The 16,862-nt window shown below is 50.6% G+C and overlaps 10 non-coding genes across 10 annotated transcripts; all 10 read left to right on the forward strand.

The window, feature by feature from the left end:
- The first annotated feature begins 1,476 nt into the window (after positions 1–1,476).
- trnat-agu (transfer RNA threonine (anticodon AGU)) lies at positions 1,477–1,550 on the forward strand. Its single transcript has one exon. It is a non-coding gene; the product is annotated as a tRNA-Thr (tRNA).
- A 1,583-nt stretch (positions 1,551–3,133) lies between these two features.
- On the forward strand, positions 3,134–3,207 carry trnat-agu (transfer RNA threonine (anticodon AGU)). Its single transcript has one exon. It is a non-coding gene; the product is annotated as a tRNA-Thr (tRNA).
- A 1,583-nt stretch (positions 3,208–4,790) lies between these two features.
- Positions 4,791–4,864, forward strand: trnat-agu (transfer RNA threonine (anticodon AGU)). The gene has a single exon. It is a non-coding gene; the product is annotated as a tRNA-Thr (tRNA).
- A 1,583-nt stretch (positions 4,865–6,447) lies between these two features.
- trnat-agu (transfer RNA threonine (anticodon AGU)) lies at positions 6,448–6,521 on the forward strand. Its single transcript has one exon. It is a non-coding gene; the product is annotated as a tRNA-Thr (tRNA).
- Positions 6,522–8,104: 1,583 nt separating this feature from the next.
- Positions 8,105–8,178, forward strand: trnat-agu (transfer RNA threonine (anticodon AGU)). The gene has a single exon. It is a non-coding gene; the product is annotated as a tRNA-Thr (tRNA).
- A 1,584-nt stretch (positions 8,179–9,762) lies between these two features.
- Positions 9,763–9,836, forward strand: trnat-agu (transfer RNA threonine (anticodon AGU)). Its single transcript has one exon. It is a non-coding gene; the product is annotated as a tRNA-Thr (tRNA).
- Positions 9,837–11,419: 1,583 nt separating this feature from the next.
- Positions 11,420–11,493, forward strand: trnat-agu (transfer RNA threonine (anticodon AGU)). Its single transcript has one exon. It is a non-coding gene; the product is annotated as a tRNA-Thr (tRNA).
- Positions 11,494–13,076: 1,583 nt separating this feature from the next.
- On the forward strand, positions 13,077–13,150 carry trnat-agu (transfer RNA threonine (anticodon AGU)). Its single transcript has one exon. It is a non-coding gene; the product is annotated as a tRNA-Thr (tRNA).
- Positions 13,151–14,733: 1,583 nt separating this feature from the next.
- trnat-agu (transfer RNA threonine (anticodon AGU)) lies at positions 14,734–14,807 on the forward strand. The gene has a single exon. It is a non-coding gene; the product is annotated as a tRNA-Thr (tRNA).
- A 1,583-nt stretch (positions 14,808–16,390) lies between these two features.
- trnat-agu (transfer RNA threonine (anticodon AGU)) lies at positions 16,391–16,464 on the forward strand. The gene has a single exon. It is a non-coding gene; the product is annotated as a tRNA-Thr (tRNA).
- The last annotated feature ends 398 nt before the right edge of the window (positions 16,465–16,862 follow it).

Here is a 16,862-nt window from a genome sequence, read left to right on the forward strand (position 1 = left end):
ATCTCGTTCCAGCAGTAGTGTCACTCTTCGTTCTACCTGCAATTTCGTGCCGCTGTTCCACACGCGCTCCTGCTTCTCATTCGCTTTTATTCTCCCACCTTCATTCCCAGTTTGGTGGGAATAACGACGTGAGGTGGAGACACTGCTGACTTACCAGGGAATGCTGTGGCAAACGCGCGCGCACACACTCCACGAGCTGATCATCACCCTCATTCTCTGCCGTCACCGTTCATTCATTTTACGCCAACGGAAAATAGATCCTCCTTCTCCTAGAGTTGGAGTGCAGTTGTCTTTTCTTTTTCTGCTGAAGGAGGAAAAGAGAAAACATTGCTGCTGAAGGTGGATATGGAGTGAAGGACAGTCACCAGCGTGTGTACAAGTCAGTTGGCAAGGTTTCCTGTCAGCGTCACAGGGCGGGATCCCTGTTTAGGAATCCGACTTTGCATCGTCCAGACCTGGATACAGCTCCCAGTCTGGTAATGAAGATTTATTTCTCTAATTGTGAATTATCCGATTGAAAACGAATTCCTAGTTACGCACAGAATACACCCGCTGATCCTGCCAGAGTCAGCCCAGTGATTGTTTGCATTCATCTAGAAGGGCAAAGGCAGCAGATACACCGGTAAACTAGCTCCGCGAATCCCCCTCCTATCATCTCAGCTTTCTGAGTTGTAAAGATCTCGTTGTAGCTTCGCTAGCGCTGGATCAAAGTCCTGGAACCCCTGCCCTAGCAGCCTCATGGCTGGAGCTCCGTGCTGAGGAGTTCAAGGGTTCAGGAAAGTAACTCATCCCCCTGATCTGTCGGGTAATCAGGGATGGGCAGTAAATCCTACCCTGGATGAGTGGCGCTGGAAGAGCACAACAGTTCAGGCAGGCATCCAAGGAGCAGCGAAATCGACGTTTCGGGCAAAAGCCTACCCCATCGAGTGACGCCGATCTCCCAGGAATCCGTTTCAAAAAGGGGCAGGTCCTAAACGGACACCTGCTATCGGTCGGAAATAGGTTGAGAACGGCAGCGAGGGAGTGTAATAAAAGTGAAAGACAATGCCGACCGCGAGGCATGAGGCAGGAAGTGAGTGTAGAGCTGGTGGTACAAAGCTCAGAGTTGGTGCTAATGGGTCACCCTTTACTGCTCACTGTTTACACTGACTCACACACCACTCCTGGTCAGTTCATTTCAGTGACACTTTTCCCCTTGGTGTGAGGTTCCCTCTGGAGCGTAATAACGCCCTGAATGGGCCCAGAGAGGATGACACATCCTCTTTATCCTGTCAGTTTAAAGAGGTGAAAACATCGAATTCAAGAGCAGGTTGTGTTTTTCCGTGCCGTTTGCGTGGAGAATGTTGAGTCGTGAACTCTCTCTTCTTTGCAATTCTCACTGAGCAAGATCGAGACGGAAAGCACATTGACGAGCCCTTGTCTTCAAGTGGTGAATGAACTGTACCTGTGCACTCAGCGCCCACCCACGCGCGCTGTGGCGCCATGGCTTAGATGGTTAAAGCGCCTGTCTAGTAAACAGGAGATCCTGGGTTCGAATCCCAGTGGTGCCTGCTTGCTGTGTCAAAAGTGCGCACTTGCATCTTCTTACCACAGTTGTGTTGCTGGTCAGACAGCTCAACTTTCTGTTGCAGCCTGTTATGATTTGGCGATCCTGCATCTCGTTCCAGCAGTAGTGTCACTCTTCGTTCTACCTGCAATTTCGTGCCGCTGTTCCACACGCGCTCCTGCTTCTCATTCGCTTTTATTCTCCCACCTTCATTCCCAGTTTGGTGGGAATAACGACGTGAGGTGGAGACACTGCTGACTTACCAGGGAATGCTGTGGCAAATGCGCGCGCGCACACACTCCACGAGCTGATCATCACCCTCATTCTCTGCCGTCACCGTTCATTCATTTTACGCCAACGGAAAATAAATCCTCCTTCTCCTAGAGTTGGAGTGCAGTTGTCTTTTCTTTTTCTGCTGAAGGAGGAAAAGAGAAAACATTGCTGCTGAAGGTGGATATGGAGTGAAGGACAGTCACCAGCGTGTGTACAAGTCAGTTGGCAAGGTTTCCTGTCAGCGTCACAGGGCGGGATCCCTGTTTAGGAATCCGACTTTGCATCGTCCAGACCTGGATACAGCTCCCAGTCTGGTAATGAAGATTTATTTCTCTAATTGTGAATTATCCGATTGAAAACGAATTCCTAGTTACGCATAGAATACACCCGCTGATCCTGCCAGAGTCAGCCCCGTGATTGTTTGCATTCATCTAGAAGGGCAAAGGCAGCAGATACACCGGTAAACTAGCTCCGCGAATCCCCCTCCTATCATCTCAGCTTTCTGAGTTGTAAAGATCTCGTTGTAGCTTCGCTAGCGCTGGATCAAAGTCCTGGAACCCCCTCCCTAGCAGCCTCATGCCTGGAGCTCCGTGCTGAGGAGTTCAAGGGTTCAGGAAAGTAACTCATCCCCCTGATCTGTCGGGTAATCAGGGATGGGCAGTAAATCCTACCCTGGATGAGTTGCGCTGGAAGAGCACAACAGTTCAGGCAGGCATCCAAGGAGCAGCGAAATCGACGTTTCGGGCAAAAGCCTACCCCATCGAGTGACGCCGATCTCCCAGGAATCCGTTTCAAAAAGGGGCAGGTCCTAAACGGACACCTGCTATCGGTCGGAAATAGGTTGAGAACGGCAGCGAGGGAGTGTAATAAAAGTGAAAGACAATGCCGACCGCGAGGCATGAGGCAGGAAGTGAGTGTAGAGCTGGTGGTACAAAGCTCAGAGTTGGTGCTAATGGGTCACCCTTTACTGCTCACTGTTTACACTGACTCACACACCACTCCTGGTCAGTTCATTTCAGTGACACTTTTCCCCTTGGTGTGAGGTTCCCTCTGGAGCGTAATAACGCCCTTAATGGGCCCAGAGAGGATGACACATCCTCTTTATCCTGTCAGTTTAAAGAGGTGAAAACATCGAATTCAAGAGCAGGTTGTGTTTTTCCGTGCCGTTTGCGTGGAGAATGTTGAGTCGTGAACTCTCTCTTCTTTGCAATTCTCACTGAGCAAGATCGAGACGGAAAGCACGTTGACGAGCCCTTGTCTTCAACTGGTGAATGAACTGTACCTGTGCACTCAGCGCCCAACCGCGCGCGCTGTGGCGCCATGGCTTAGATGGTTAAAGCGCCTGTCTAGTAAACAGGAGATCCTGGGTTCGTATCCCAGTGGTGCCTGCTTGCTGTGTCAAAAGTGCGCACTTGCATCTTCTTACCAGAGTTGTGTTGCTGGTCAGACAGCTCAACTTCCTGTTGCAGCCTGTTATGATTTGGCGATCCTGCATCTCGTTCCAGCAGTAGTGTCACTCTTCGTTCTACCTGCAATTTCGTGCCGCTGTTCCACACGCGCTCCTGCTTCTCATTCGCTTTTATTCTCCCACCTTCATTCCCAGTTTGGTGGGAATAACGACGTGAGGTGGAGACACTGCTGACTTACCAGGGAATGCTGTGGCAAACGCGCGCGCGCACACACTCCACGAGCTGATCATCACCCTCATTCTCTGCCGTCACCGTTCATTCATTTTACGCCAACGGAAAATAAATCCTCCTTCTCCTAGAGTTGGAGTGCAGTTGTCTTTTCTTTTTCTGCTGAAGGAGGAAAAGAGAAAACATTGCTGCTGAAGGTGGATATGGAGTGAAGGACAGTCACCAGCGTGTGTACAAGTCAGTTGGCAAGGTTTCCTGTCAGCGTCACAGGGCGGGATCCCTTTTTAGGAATCCGACTTTGCATCGTCCAGACCTGGATACAGCTCCCAGTCTGGTAATGAAGATTTATTTCTCTAATTGTGAATTATCCGATTGAAAACGAATTCCTAGTTACGCACAGAATACACCCGCTGATCCTGCCAGAGTCAGCCCAGTGATTGTTTGCATTCATCTAGAAGGGCAAAGGCAGCAGATACACCGGTAAACTAGCTCCGCGAATCCCCCTCCTATCATCTCAGCTTTCTGAGTTGTAAAGATCTCGTTGTAGCTTCGCTAGCGCTGGATCAAAGTCCTGGAACCCATTCCCTAGCAGCCTCATGGCTGTAGCTCCGTGCTGAGGAGTTCAAGGGTTCAGGAAAGTAACTCATCCCCCTGATCTGTCGGGTAATCAGGGATGGGCAGTAAATCCTACCCTGGATGAGTGGCGCTGGAAGAGCACAACAGTTCAGGCAGGCATCCAAGGAGCAGCGAAATCGACGTTTCGGGCAAAAGCCTACCCCATCGAGTGATGCCGATCTCCCAGGAATCCGTTTCAAAAAGGGGCAGGTCCTAAACGGACACCTGCTATCGGTCGGAAATAGGTTGAGAACGGCAGCGAGGGAGTGTAATAAAAGTGAAAGACAATGCCGACCGCGAGGCATGAGGCAGGAAGTGAGTGTAGAGCTGGTGGTACAAAGCTCAGAGTTGGTGCTAATGGGTCACCCTTTACTGCTCACTGTTTACACTGACTCACACACCACTCCTGGTCAGTTCATTTCAGTGACACTTTTCCCCTTGGTGTGAGGTTCCCTCTGGAGCGTAATAACGCCCTTAATGGGCCCAGAGAGGATGACACATCCTCTTTATCCTGTCAGTTTAAAGAGGTGAAAACATCGAATTCAAGAGCAGGTTGTGTTTTTCCGTGCCGTTTGCGTGGAGAATGTTGAGTCGTGAACTCTCTCTTCTTTGCAATTCTCACTGAGCAAGATCGAGACGGAAAGCACGTTGACGAGCCCTTGTCTTCAAGTGGTGAATGAACTGTGCCTGTGCACTCAGCGCCCAACCACGCGCGCTGTGGCGCCATGGCTTAGATGGTTAAAGCGCCTGTCTAGTAAACAGGAGATCCTGGGTTCGTATCCCAGTGGTGCCTGCTTGCTGTGTCAAAAGTGCGCACTTGCATCTTCTTACCAGAGTTGTGTTGCTGGTCAGACAGCTCAACTTCCTGTTGCAGCCTGTTATGATTTGGCGATCCTGCATCTCGTTCCAGCAGTAGTGTCACTCTTCGTTCTACCTGCAATTTCGTGCCGCTGTTCCACACGCGCTCCTGCTTCTCATTCGCTTTTATTCTCCCACCTTCATTCCCAGTTTGGTGGGAATAACGACGTGAGGTGGAGACACTGCTGACTTACCAGGGAATGCTGTGGCAAACGCGCGCGCGCACACACTCCACGAGCTGATCATCACCCTCATTCTCTGCCGTCACCGTTCATTCATTTTACGCCAACGGAAAATAAATCCTCCTTCTCCTAGAGTTGGAGTGCAGTTGTCTTTTCTTTTTCTGCTGAAGGAGGAAAAGAGAAAACATTGCTGCTGAAGGTGGATATGGAGTGAAGGACAGTCACCAGCGTGTGTACAAGTCAGTTGGCAAGGTTTCCTGTCAGCGTCACAGGGCGGGATCCCTTTTTAGGAATCCGACTTTGCATCGTCCAGACCTGGATACAGCTCCCAGTCTGGTAATGAAGATTTATTTCTCTAATTGTGAATTATCCGATTGAAAACGAATTCCTAGTTACGCACAGAATACACCCGCTGATCCTGCCAGAGTCAGCCCAGTGATTGTTTGCATTCATCTAGAAGGGCAAAGGCAGCAGATACACCGGTAAACTAGCTCCGCGAATCCCCCTCCTATCATCCCAGCTTTCTGAGTTGTAAAGATCTCGTTGTAGCTTCGCTAGCGCTGGATCAAAGTCCTGGAACCCCTTCCCTAGCAGCCTCATGGCTGGAGCTCCGTGCTGAGGAGTTCAAGGGTTCAGGAAAGTAACTCATCCCCCTGATCTGTCGGGTAACCAGGGATCGGCAGTAAATCCTACCCTGGATGAGTGGCGCTGGAAGAGCACAACAGTTCAGGCAGGCATCCAAGGAGCAGCGAAATCGACGTTTCGGGCAAAAGCCTACCCCATCGAGTGACGCCAATCTCCCAGGAATCCGTTTCAAAAAGGGGCAGGTCCTAAACGGACACCTGCTATCGGTCGGAAATAGGTTGAGAACGGCAGCGAGGGAGTGTAATAAAAGTGAAAGACAATGCCGACCGCGAGGCATGAGGCAGGAAGTGAGTGTAGAGCTGGTGGTACAAAGCTCAGAGTTGGTGCTAATGGGTCACCCTTTACTGCTCACTGTTTACACTGACTCACACACCACTCCTGGTCAGTTCATTTCAGTGACACTTTTCCCCTTGGTGTGAGGTTCCCTCTGGAGCGTAATAACGCCCTTAATGGGCCCAGAGAGGATGACACATCCTCTTTATCCTGTCAGTTTAAAGAGGTGAAAACATCGAATTCAAGAGCAGGTTGTGTTTTTCCGTGCCGTTTGCGTGGAGAATGTTGAGTCGTGAACTCTCTCTTCTTTGCAATTCTCACTGAGTAAGATCGAGACGGAAAGCACGTTGACGAGCCCTTGTCTTCAAGTGGTGAATAAACTGTACCTGTGCACTCAGCGCCCAGCCGCGCGCGCTGTGGCGCCATGGCTTAGATGGTTAAAGCGCCGGTCTAGTAAACAGGAGATCCTGGGTTCGAATCCCAGTGGTTTCTGCTTGCTGTGCCAACAGTGCGCACTTGCATCTTCTTACCACAGTTGTGTTGCTGGTCAGACAGCTCAACGTTCTGTTGCAGCCTGTTATGATTTGGCGATCCTGCATCTCGTTCCAGCAGTAGTGTCACTCTTCGTTCTACCTGGAATTTCGTGCCGCTGTTCCACACGCGCTCCTGCTTCTCATTCGCTTTTATTCTCCCACCTTCATTCCCAGTTTGGTGGGAATAACGACGTGAGGTGGAGACACTGCTGACTTACCAGGGAATGCTGTGGCAAACGCGCGCGCGCACACACTCCACGAGCTGATCATCACCCTCATTCTCTGCCGTCACCGTTCATTCATTTTACGCCAACGGAAAATAGATCCTCCTTCTCCTAGAGTTGGAGTGCAGTTGTCTTTTCTTTTTCTGCTGAAGGAGGAAAAGAGAAAACATTGCTGCTGAAGGTGGATATGGAGTGAAGGACAGTCACCAGCGTGTGTACAAGTCAGTTGGCAAGGTTTCCTGTCAGCGTCACAGGGCGGGATCCCTGTTTAGGAATCCGACTTTGCATCGTCCAGACCTGGATACAGCTCCCAGTCTGGTAATGAAGATTTATTTCTCTAATTGTGAATTATCCGATTGAAAACGAATTCCTAGTTCCGCACAGAATACACCCGCTGATCCTGCCAGAGTCAGCCCAGTGATTGTTTGCATTCATCTAGAAGGGCAAAGGCAGCAGATACACCGGTAAACTAGCTCCGCGAATCCCCCTCCTATCATCTCAGCTTTCTGAGTTGTAAAGATCTCGTTGTAGCTTCGCTAGCGCTGGATCAAAGTCCTGGAACCCCTTCCCTAGCAGCCTCATGGCTGGAGCTCCGTGCTGAGGAGTTCAAGGGTTCAGGAAAGTAACTCATCCCCCTGATCTGTCGGGTAATCAGGGATGGGCAGTAAATCCTACCCTGGATGAGTGGCGCTGGAAGAGCACAACAGTTCAGGCAGGCATCCAAGGAGCAGCGAAATCGACGTTTCGGGCAAAAGCCTACCCCATCGAGTGACGCCGATCTCCCAGGAATCCGTTTCAAAAAGGGGCAGGTCCTAAACGGACACCTGCTATCGGTCGGAAATAGGTTGAGAACGGCAGCGAGGGAGTGTAATAAAAGTGAAAGACAATGCCGACCGCGAGGCATGAGGCAGGAAGTGAGTGTAGAGCTGGTGGTACAAAGCTCAGAGTTGGTGCTAATGGGTCACCCTTTACTGCTCACTGTTTACACTGACTCACACACCACTCCTGGTCAGTTCATTTCAGTGACACTTTTCCCCTTGGTGTGAGGTTCCCTCTGGAGCGTAATAACGCCCAGAATGGGCCCAGAGAGGATGACACATCCTCTTTATCCTGTCAGTTTAAAGAGGTGAAAACATCGAATTCAAGAGCAGGTTGTGTTTTTCCGTGCCGTTTGCGTGGAGAATGTTGAGTCGTGAACTCTCTCTTCTTTGCAATTCTCACTGAGTAAGATCGAGACGGAAAGCACGTTGACGAGCCCTTGTCTTCAACTGGTGAATGAACTGTACCTGTGCACTCAGCGCCCAACCGCGCGCGCTGTGGCGCCATGGCTTAGATGGTTAAAGCGCCTGTCTAGTAAACAGGAGATCCTGGGTTCGAATCCCAGTGGTGCCTGCTTGCTGTGCCAACAGTGCGCACTTGCATCTTCTTACCAGAGTTGTGTTGCTGGTCAGACAGCTCAACGTTCTGTTGCAGCCTGTTATGATTTGGTGATCCTGCATCTCGTTCCAGCAGTAGTGTCACTCTTCGTTCTACCTGCAATTTCGTGCCGCTGTTCCACACGCGCTCCTGCTTCTCATTCGCTTTTATTCTCCCACCTTCATTCCCAGTTTGGTGGGAATAACGACGTGAGGTGGAGACACTGCTGACTTACCAGGGAATGCTGTGGCAAACGCGCGCGCGCACACACTCCACGAGCTGATCATCACCCTCATTCTCTGCCGTCACCGTTCATTCATTTTACGCCAACGGAAAATAGATCCTCCTTCTCCTAGAGTTGGAGTGCAGTTGTCTTTTCTTTTTCTGCTGAAGGAGGAAAAGAGAAAACATTGCTGCTGAAGGTGGATATGGAGTGAAGGACAGTCACCAGCGTGTGTACAAGTCAGTTGGCAAGGTTTCCTGTCAGCGTCACAGGGCGGGATCCCTGTTTAGGAATCCGACTTTGCATCGTCCAGACCTGGATACAGCTCCCAGTCTGGTAATGAAGATTTATTTCTCTAATTGTGAATTATCCGATTGAAAACGAATTCCTAGTTACGCACAGAATACACCCGCTGATCCTGCCAGAGTCAGCCCAGTGATTGTTTGCATTCATCTAGAAGGGCAAAGGCAGCAGATACACCGGTAAACTAGCTCCGCGAATCCCCCTCCGATCATCTCAGCTTTCTGAGTTGTAAAGATCTCGTTGTAGCTTCGCTAGCGCTGGATCAAAGTCCTGGAACCCCCTCCCTAGCAGCCTCATGGCTGGAGCTCCGTGCTGAGGAGTTCAAGGGTTCAGGAAAGTAACTCATCCCCCTGATCTGTCGGGTAATCAGGGATGGGCAGTAAATCCTACCCTGGATTAGTGGCGCTGGAAGAGCACAACAGTTCAGGCAGGCATCCAAGGAGAGGGCGAAATCGACGTTTCGGGCAAAAGCCTACCCCATCGAGTGACGCCAATCTCCCAGGAATCCGTTTCAAAAAGGGGCAGGTCCTAAACGGACACCTGCTATCGGTCGGAAATAGGTTGAGAACGGCAGCGAGGGAGTGTAATAAAAGTGAAAGACAATGCCGACCGCGAGGCATGAGGCAGGGAGCGAGTGTAGAGCTGGTGGTACAAAGCTCAGAGTTGGTGCTAATGGGTCACCCTTTACTGCTCACTGTTTACACTGACTCACACACCACTCCTGGTCAGTTCATTTCAGTGACACTTTTCCCCTTGGTGTGAGGTTCCCTCTGGAGCGTAATAACGCCCTTAATGGGCCCAGAGAGGATGACACATCCTCTTTATCCTGTCAGTTTAAAGAGGTGAAAACATCGAATTCAAGAGCAGGTTGTGTTTTTCCGTGCCGTTTGCGTGGAGAATGTTGAGTCGTGAACTCTCTCTTCTTTGCAATTCTCACTGAGCAAGATCGAGACGGAAAGCACGTTGACGAGCCCTTGTCTTCAAGTGGTGAATGAACTGTACCTGTGCACTCAGCGCCCAATCGCACTCGCTGTGGCGCCATGGCTTAGATGGTTAAAGCGCCTGTCTAGTAAACAGGAGATCCTGGGTTCGAATCCCAGTGGTGCCTGCTTGCTGTGTCAACAGTGCGCACTTGCATCTTCTTACCAGAGTTGTGTTGCTGGTCAGACAGCTCAACGTTCTGTTGCAGCCTGTTATGATTTGGCGATCCTGCATCTCGTTCCAGCAGTAGAGTCACTCTTCGTTCTACCTGCAATTTCGTGCCGCTGTTCCACACGCGCTCCTGCTTCTCATTCGCTTTTATTCTCCCACCTTCATTCCCAGTTTGGTGGGAATAACGACGTGAGGTGGAGACACTGCTGACTTACCAGGGAATGCTGTGGCAAACGCGCGCGCGCACACACTCCACGAGCTGATCATCACCCTCATTCTCTGCCGTCACCGTTCATTCATTTTACGCCAACGGAAAATAAATCCTCCTTCTCCTAGAGTTGGAGTGCAGTTGTCTTTTCTTTTTCTGCTGAAGGAGGAAAAGAGAAAACATTGCTGCTGAAGGTGGATATGGAGTGAAGGACAGTCACCAGCGTGTGTACAAGTCAGTTGGCAAGGTTTCCTGTCAGCGTCACAGGGCGGGATCCCTGTTTAGGAATCCGACTTTGCATCGTCCAGACCTGGATACAGCTCCCAGTCTGGTAATGAAGATTTATTTCTCTAATTGTGAATTAGCCGATTGAAAACGAATTCCTAGTTACGCACAGAATACACCCGCTGATCCTGCCAGAGTCAGCCCAGTGATTGTTTGCATTCATCTAGAAGGGCAAAGGCAGCAGATACACCGGTAAACTAGCTCCGCGAATCCCGCTCCTATCATCTCAGCTTTCTGAGTTGTAAAGATCTCGTTGTAGCTTCGCTAGCGCTGGATCAAAGTCCTGGAACCCCCTCCCTAGCAGCCTCATGGCTGGAGCTCCGTGCTGAGGAGTTCAAGGGTTCAGCAAAGTAACTCATCCCCCTGATCTGTTGGGTAATCAGGGATGGGCAGTAAATCCTACCCTGGATGAGTGGCGCTGGAAGAGCACAACAGTTCAGGCAGGCATCCAAGGAGCAGCGAAATCGACGTTTCGGGCAAAAGCCTACCCCATCGAGTGACGCCGATCTCCCAGGAATCCGTTTCAAAAAGGGGCAGGTCCTAAACGGACACCTGCTATCGGTCAGAAATAGGTTGAGAACGGCAGCGAGGGAGTGTAATAAAAGTGAAAGACAATGCCGACCGCGAGGCATGAGGCAGGAAGTGAGTGTAGAGCTGGTGGTACAAAGCTCAGAGTTGGTGCTAATGGGTCACCCTTTACTGCTCACTGTTTACACTGACTCACACACCACTCCTGGTCAGTTCATTTCAGTGACACTTTTCCCCTTGGTGTGAGGTTCCCTCTGGAGCGTAATAACGCCCTTAATGGGCCCAGAGAGGATGACACATCCTCTTTATCCTGTCAGTTTAAAGAGGTGAAAACATCGAATTCAAGAGCAGGTTGTGTTTTTCCGTGCCGTTTGCGTGGAGAATGTTGAGTCGTGAACTCTCTCTTCTTTGCAATTCTCACTGAGCAAGATCGAGACGGAAAGCACGTTGACGAGCCCTTGTCTTCAAGTGGTGAATGAACTGTACCTGTGCACTCAGCGCCCACCCGCGCGCGTTGTGGCGCCATGGCTTAGATGGTTAAAGCGCCTGTCTAGTAAACAGGAGATCCTGGGTTCGAATCCCAGTGGTGCCTGCTTGCTGTGTCAAAAGTGCGCACTTGCATCTTCTTACCAGAGTTGTGTTGCTGGTCAGACAGCTCAACTTTCTGTTGCAGCCTGTTATGATTTGGCGATCCTGCATCTCGTTCCAGCAGTAGTGTCACTCTTCGTTCTACCTGCAATTTCGTGCCGCTGTTCCACAAGCGCTCCTGCTTCTCATTCGATTTTATTCTCCCACCTTCATTCCCAGTTTGGTGGGAATAACGACGTGAGGTGGTGACACTGCTGACTTACCAGGGAATGCTGTGGCAAACGCGCGCGCGCACACACTCCACGAGCTGATCATCACCCTCATTCTCTGCCGTCACCGTTCATTCATTTTACGCCAACGGAAAATAGATCCTCCTTCTCCTAGAGTTGGAGTGCAGTTGTCTTTTCTTTTTCTGCTGAAGGAGGAAAAGAGAAAACATTGCTGCTGAAGGTGGATATGGAGTGAAGGACAGTCACCAGCGTGTGTACAAGTCAGTTGGCAAGGTTTCCTGTCAGCGTCACAGGGCGGGATCCCTGTTTAGGAATCCGACTTTGCATCGTCCAGACCTGGATACAGCTCCCAGTCTGGTAATGAAGATTTATTTCTCTAATTGTGAATTATCCGATTGAAAACGAATTCCTAGTTACGCACAGAATACACCCGCTGATCCTGCCAGAGTCAGCCCAGTGATTGTTTGCATTCATCTAGAAGGGCAAAGGCAGCAGATACACCGGTAAACTAGCTCCGCGAATCCCCCTCCGATCATCTCAGCTTTCTGAGTTGTAAAGATCTCGTTGTAGCTTCGCTAGCGCTGGATCAAAGTCCTGGAACCCCCTCCCTAGCAGCCTCATGGCTGGAGCTCCGTGCTGAGGAGTTCAAGGGTTCAGGAAAGTAACTCATCCCCCTGATCTGTCGGGTAATCAGGGATGGGCAGTAAATCCTACCCTGGATGAGTGGCGCTGGAAGAGCACAACAGTTCAGGCAGGCATCCAAGGAGCAGCGAAATCGACGTTTCGGGCAAAAGCCTACCCCATCGAGTGACGCCGATCTCCCAGGAATCCGTTTCAAAAAGGGGCAGGTCCTAAACGGACACCTGCTATCGGTCGGAAATAGGTTGAGAACGGCAGCGAGGGAGTGTAATAAAAGTGAAAGACAATGCCGACCGCGAGGCATGAGGCAGGAAGTGAGTGTAGAGCTGGTGGTACAAAGCTCAGAGTTGGTGCTAATGGGTCACCCTTTACTGCTCACTGTTTACACTGACTCACACACCACTCCTGGTCAGTTCATTTCAGTGACACTTTTCCCCTTGGTGTGAGGTTCCCTCTGGAGCGTAATAACGCCCTTAATGGGCCCAGAGAGGATGACACATCCTCTTTATCCTGTCAGTTTAAAGAGGTGAAAACATCGAATTCAAGAGCAGGTTGTGTTTTTCCGTGCCGTTTGCGTGGAGAATGTTGAGTCGTGAACTCTCTCTTCTTTGCAATTCTCACTGAGCAAGATCGAGACGGAAAGCACGTTGACGAGCCCTTGTCTTCAAGTGGTGAATGAACTGTACCTGTGCACTCAGCGCCCAACCGCGCGCGCTGTGGCGCCATGGCTTAGATGGTTAAAGCGCCTGTCTAGTAAACAGGAGATCCTGGGTTCGAATCCCAGTGGTGCCTGCTTGCTGTGTCAAAAGTGCGCACTTGCGTCTTCTTACCAGAGTTGTGTTGCTGGTCAGACAGCTCAACTTTCTGTTGCAGCCTGTTATGATTTGGCGATCCTGCATCTCGTTCCAGCAGTAGTGTCACTCTTCGTTCTACCTGCAATTTCGTGCCGCTGTTCCACACGCGCTCCTGCTTCTCATTCGCTTTTATTCTCCCACCTTCATTCCCAGTTTGGTGGGAATAACGACGTGAGGTGGAGACACTGCTGACTTACCAGGGAATGCTGTGGCAAACGCGCGCGCGCACACACTCCACGAGCTGATCATCACCCTCATTCTCTGCCGTCACCGTTCATTCATTTTACGCCAACGGAAAATAAATCCTCCTTCTCCTAGAGTTGGAGTGCAGTTGTCTTTTCTTTTTCTGCTGAAGGAGGAAAAGAGAAAACATTGCTGCTGAAGGTGGATATGGAGTGAAGGACAGTCACCAGCGTGTGTACAAGTCAGTTGGCAAGGTTTCCTGTCAGCGTCACAGGGCGGGATCCCTGTTTAGGAATCCGACTTTGCATCGTCCAGACCTGGATACAGCTCCCAGTCTGGTAATGAAGATTTATTTCTCTAATTGTGAATTATCCGATTGAAAACGAATTCCTAGTTACGCACAGAATACACCCGCTGATCCTGCCAGAGTCAGCCCAGTGATTGTTTGCATTCATCTAGAAGGGCAAAGGCAGCAGATACACCGGTAAACTAGCTCCGCGAATCCCCCTCCTATCATCTCAGCTTTCTGAGTTGTAAAGATCTCGTTGTAGCTTCGCTAGCGCTGGATCAAAGTCCTGGAACCCCTGCCCTAGCAGCCTCATGGCTGGAGCTCCGTGCTGAGGAGTTCAAGGGTTCAGGAAAGTAACTCATCCCCCTGATCTGTCGGGTAATCAGGGATGGGCAGTAAATCCTACCCTGGATGAGTGGCGCTGGAAGAGCACAACAGTTCAGGCAGGCATCCAAGGAGCAGCGAAATCGACGTTTCGGGCAAAAGCCTACCCCATCGAGTGACGCCGATCTCCCAGGAATCCGTTTCAAAAAGGGGCAGGTCCTAAACGGACACCTGCTATCGGTCGGAAATAGGTTGAGAACGGCAGCGAGGGAGTGTAATAAAAGTGAAAGACAATGCCGACCGCGAGGCATGAGGCAGGAAGTGAGTGTAGAGCTGGTGGTACAAAGCTCAGAGTTGGTGCTAATGGGTCACCCTTTACTGCTCACTGTTTACACTGACTCACACACCACTCCTGGTCAGTTCATTTCAGTGACACTTTTCCCCTTGGTGTGAGGTTCCCTCTGGAGCGTAATAACGCCCTGAATGGGCCCAGAGAGGATGACACATCCTCTTTATCCTGTCAGTTTAAAGAGGTGAAAACATCGAATTCAAGAGCAGGTTGTGTTTTTCCGTGCCGTTTGCGTGGAGAATGTTGAGTCGTGAACTCTCTCTTCTTTGCAATTCTCACTGAGCAAGATCGAGACGGAAAGCACGTTGATGAGCCCTTGTCTTCAAGTGGTGAATGAACTGTACCTGTGCACTCAGCGCCCGACCGTGCGCGCTGTGGCGCCATGGCTTAGATGTTTAAAGCGCCTGTCTAGTAAACAGGAGATCCTGGGTTCGAATCCCAGTGGTGCCTGCTTGCTGTGTCAAAAGTGCGCACTTGCATCTTCTTACCAGAGTTGTGTTGCTGGTCAGACAGCTCAACTTTCTGTTGCAGCCTGTTATGATTTGGCGATCCTGCATCTCGTTCCAGCAGTAGTGTCACTCTTCGTTCTACCTGCAATTTCGTGCCGCTGTTCCACACGCGCTCCTGCTTCTCATTCGCTTTTATTCTCCCACCTTCATTCCCAGTTTGGTGGGAATAACGACGTGAGGTGGAGACACTGCTGACTTACCAGGGAATGCTGTGGCAAACGCGCGCGCGCACACACTCCACGAGCTGATCATCACCCTCATTCTCTGCCGTCACCGTTCATTCATTTTACGCCAACGGAAAATAAATCCTCCTTCTCCTAGAGTTGGAGTGCAGTTGTCTTTTCTTTTTCTGCTGAAGGAGGAAAAGAGAAAACATTGCTGCTGAAGGTGGATATGGAGTGAAGGACAGTCACCAGCGTGTGTACAAGTCAGTTGGCAAGGTTTCCTGTCAGCGTCACAGGGCGGGATCCCTGTTTAGGAATCCGACTTTGCATCGTCCAGACCTGGATACAGCTCCCAGTCTGGTAATGAAGATTTATTTCTCTAATTGTGAATTATCCGATTGAAAACGAATTCCTAGTTACGCACAGAATACACCCGCTGATCCTGCCAGAGTCAGCCCAGTGATTGTTTGCATTCATCTAGAAGGGCAAAGGCAGCAGATACACCGGTAAACTAGCTCCGCGAATCCCCCTCCTATCATCCCAGCTTTCTGAGTTGTAAAGATCTCGTTGTAGCTTCGCTAGCGCTGGATCAAAGTCCTGGAACCCCTGCCCTAGCAGCCTCATGGCTGGAGCTCCGTGCTGAGGAGTTCAAGGGTTCAGGAAAGTAACTCATCCCCCTGATCTGTCGGGTAATCAGGGATGGGCAGTAAATCCTACCCTGGATGAGTGGCGCTGGAAGAGCACAACAGTTCAGGCAGGCATCCAAGGAGCAGCGAAATCGACGTTTCGGGCAAAAGCCTACCCCATCGAGTGACGCCGATCTCCCAGGAATCCGTTTCAAAAAGGGGCAGGTCCTAAACGGACACCTGCTATCGGTCGGAAATAGGTTGAGAACGGCAGCGAGGGAGTGTAATAAAAGTGAAAGACAATGCCGACCGCGAGGCATGAGGCAGGAAGTGAGTGTAGAGCTGGTGGTACAAAGCTCAGAGTTGGTGCTAATGGGTCACCCTTTACTGCTCACTGTTTACACTGACTCACACACCACTCCTGGTCAGTTCATTTCAGTGACACTTTTCCCCTTGGTGTGAGGTTCCCTCTGGAGCGTAATAACGCCCTTAATGGGCCCAGAGAGGATGACACATCCTCTTTATCCTGTCAGTTTAAAGAGGTGAAAACATCGAATTCAAGAGCAGGTTGTGTTTTTCCGTGCCGTTTGCGTGGAGAATGTTGAGTCGTGAACTCTCTCTTCTTTGCAATTCTCACTGAGAAAGATCGAGACGGAAAGCACGTTGACGAGCCCTTGTCTTCAAGTGGTGAATGAACTGTACCTGTGCACTCAGCGCCCAGCCGCGCGCGCTGTGGCGCCATGGCTTAGATGGTTAAAGCGCCTGTCTAGTAAACAGGAGATCCTGGGTTCGAATCCCAGTGGTTTCTGCTTGCTGTGCCAACAGTGCGCACTTGCATCTTCTTACCACAGTTGTGTTGCTGGTCAGACAGCTCAACGTTCTGTTGCAGCCTGTTATGATTTGGCGATCCTGCATCTCGTTCCAGCAGTAGTGTCACTCTTCGTTCTACCTGCAATTTCGTGCCGCTGTTCCACACGCGCTCCTGCTTCTCATTCGCTTTTATTCTCCCACCTTCATTCCCAGTTTGGTGGGAATAACGACGTGAGGTGGAGACACTGCTGACTTACCAGGGAATGCTGTGGCAAACGCGCGCGCGCACACACTCCACGAGCTGATCATCACCCTCATTCTCTGCCGTCACCGTTCATTCATTTTACGCCAACGGAAAATAGATCCTCCTTCTCCTAGAGTTGGAGTGCAGTTGTC

The sequence above is a fragment of the Chiloscyllium punctatum genome, chromosome 45 (assembly GCF_047496795.1).
Source record: "Chiloscyllium punctatum isolate Juve2018m chromosome 45, sChiPun1.3, whole genome shotgun sequence".
Lineage (NCBI taxonomy): Eukaryota > Metazoa > Chordata > Chondrichthyes > Orectolobiformes > Hemiscylliidae > Chiloscyllium > Chiloscyllium punctatum.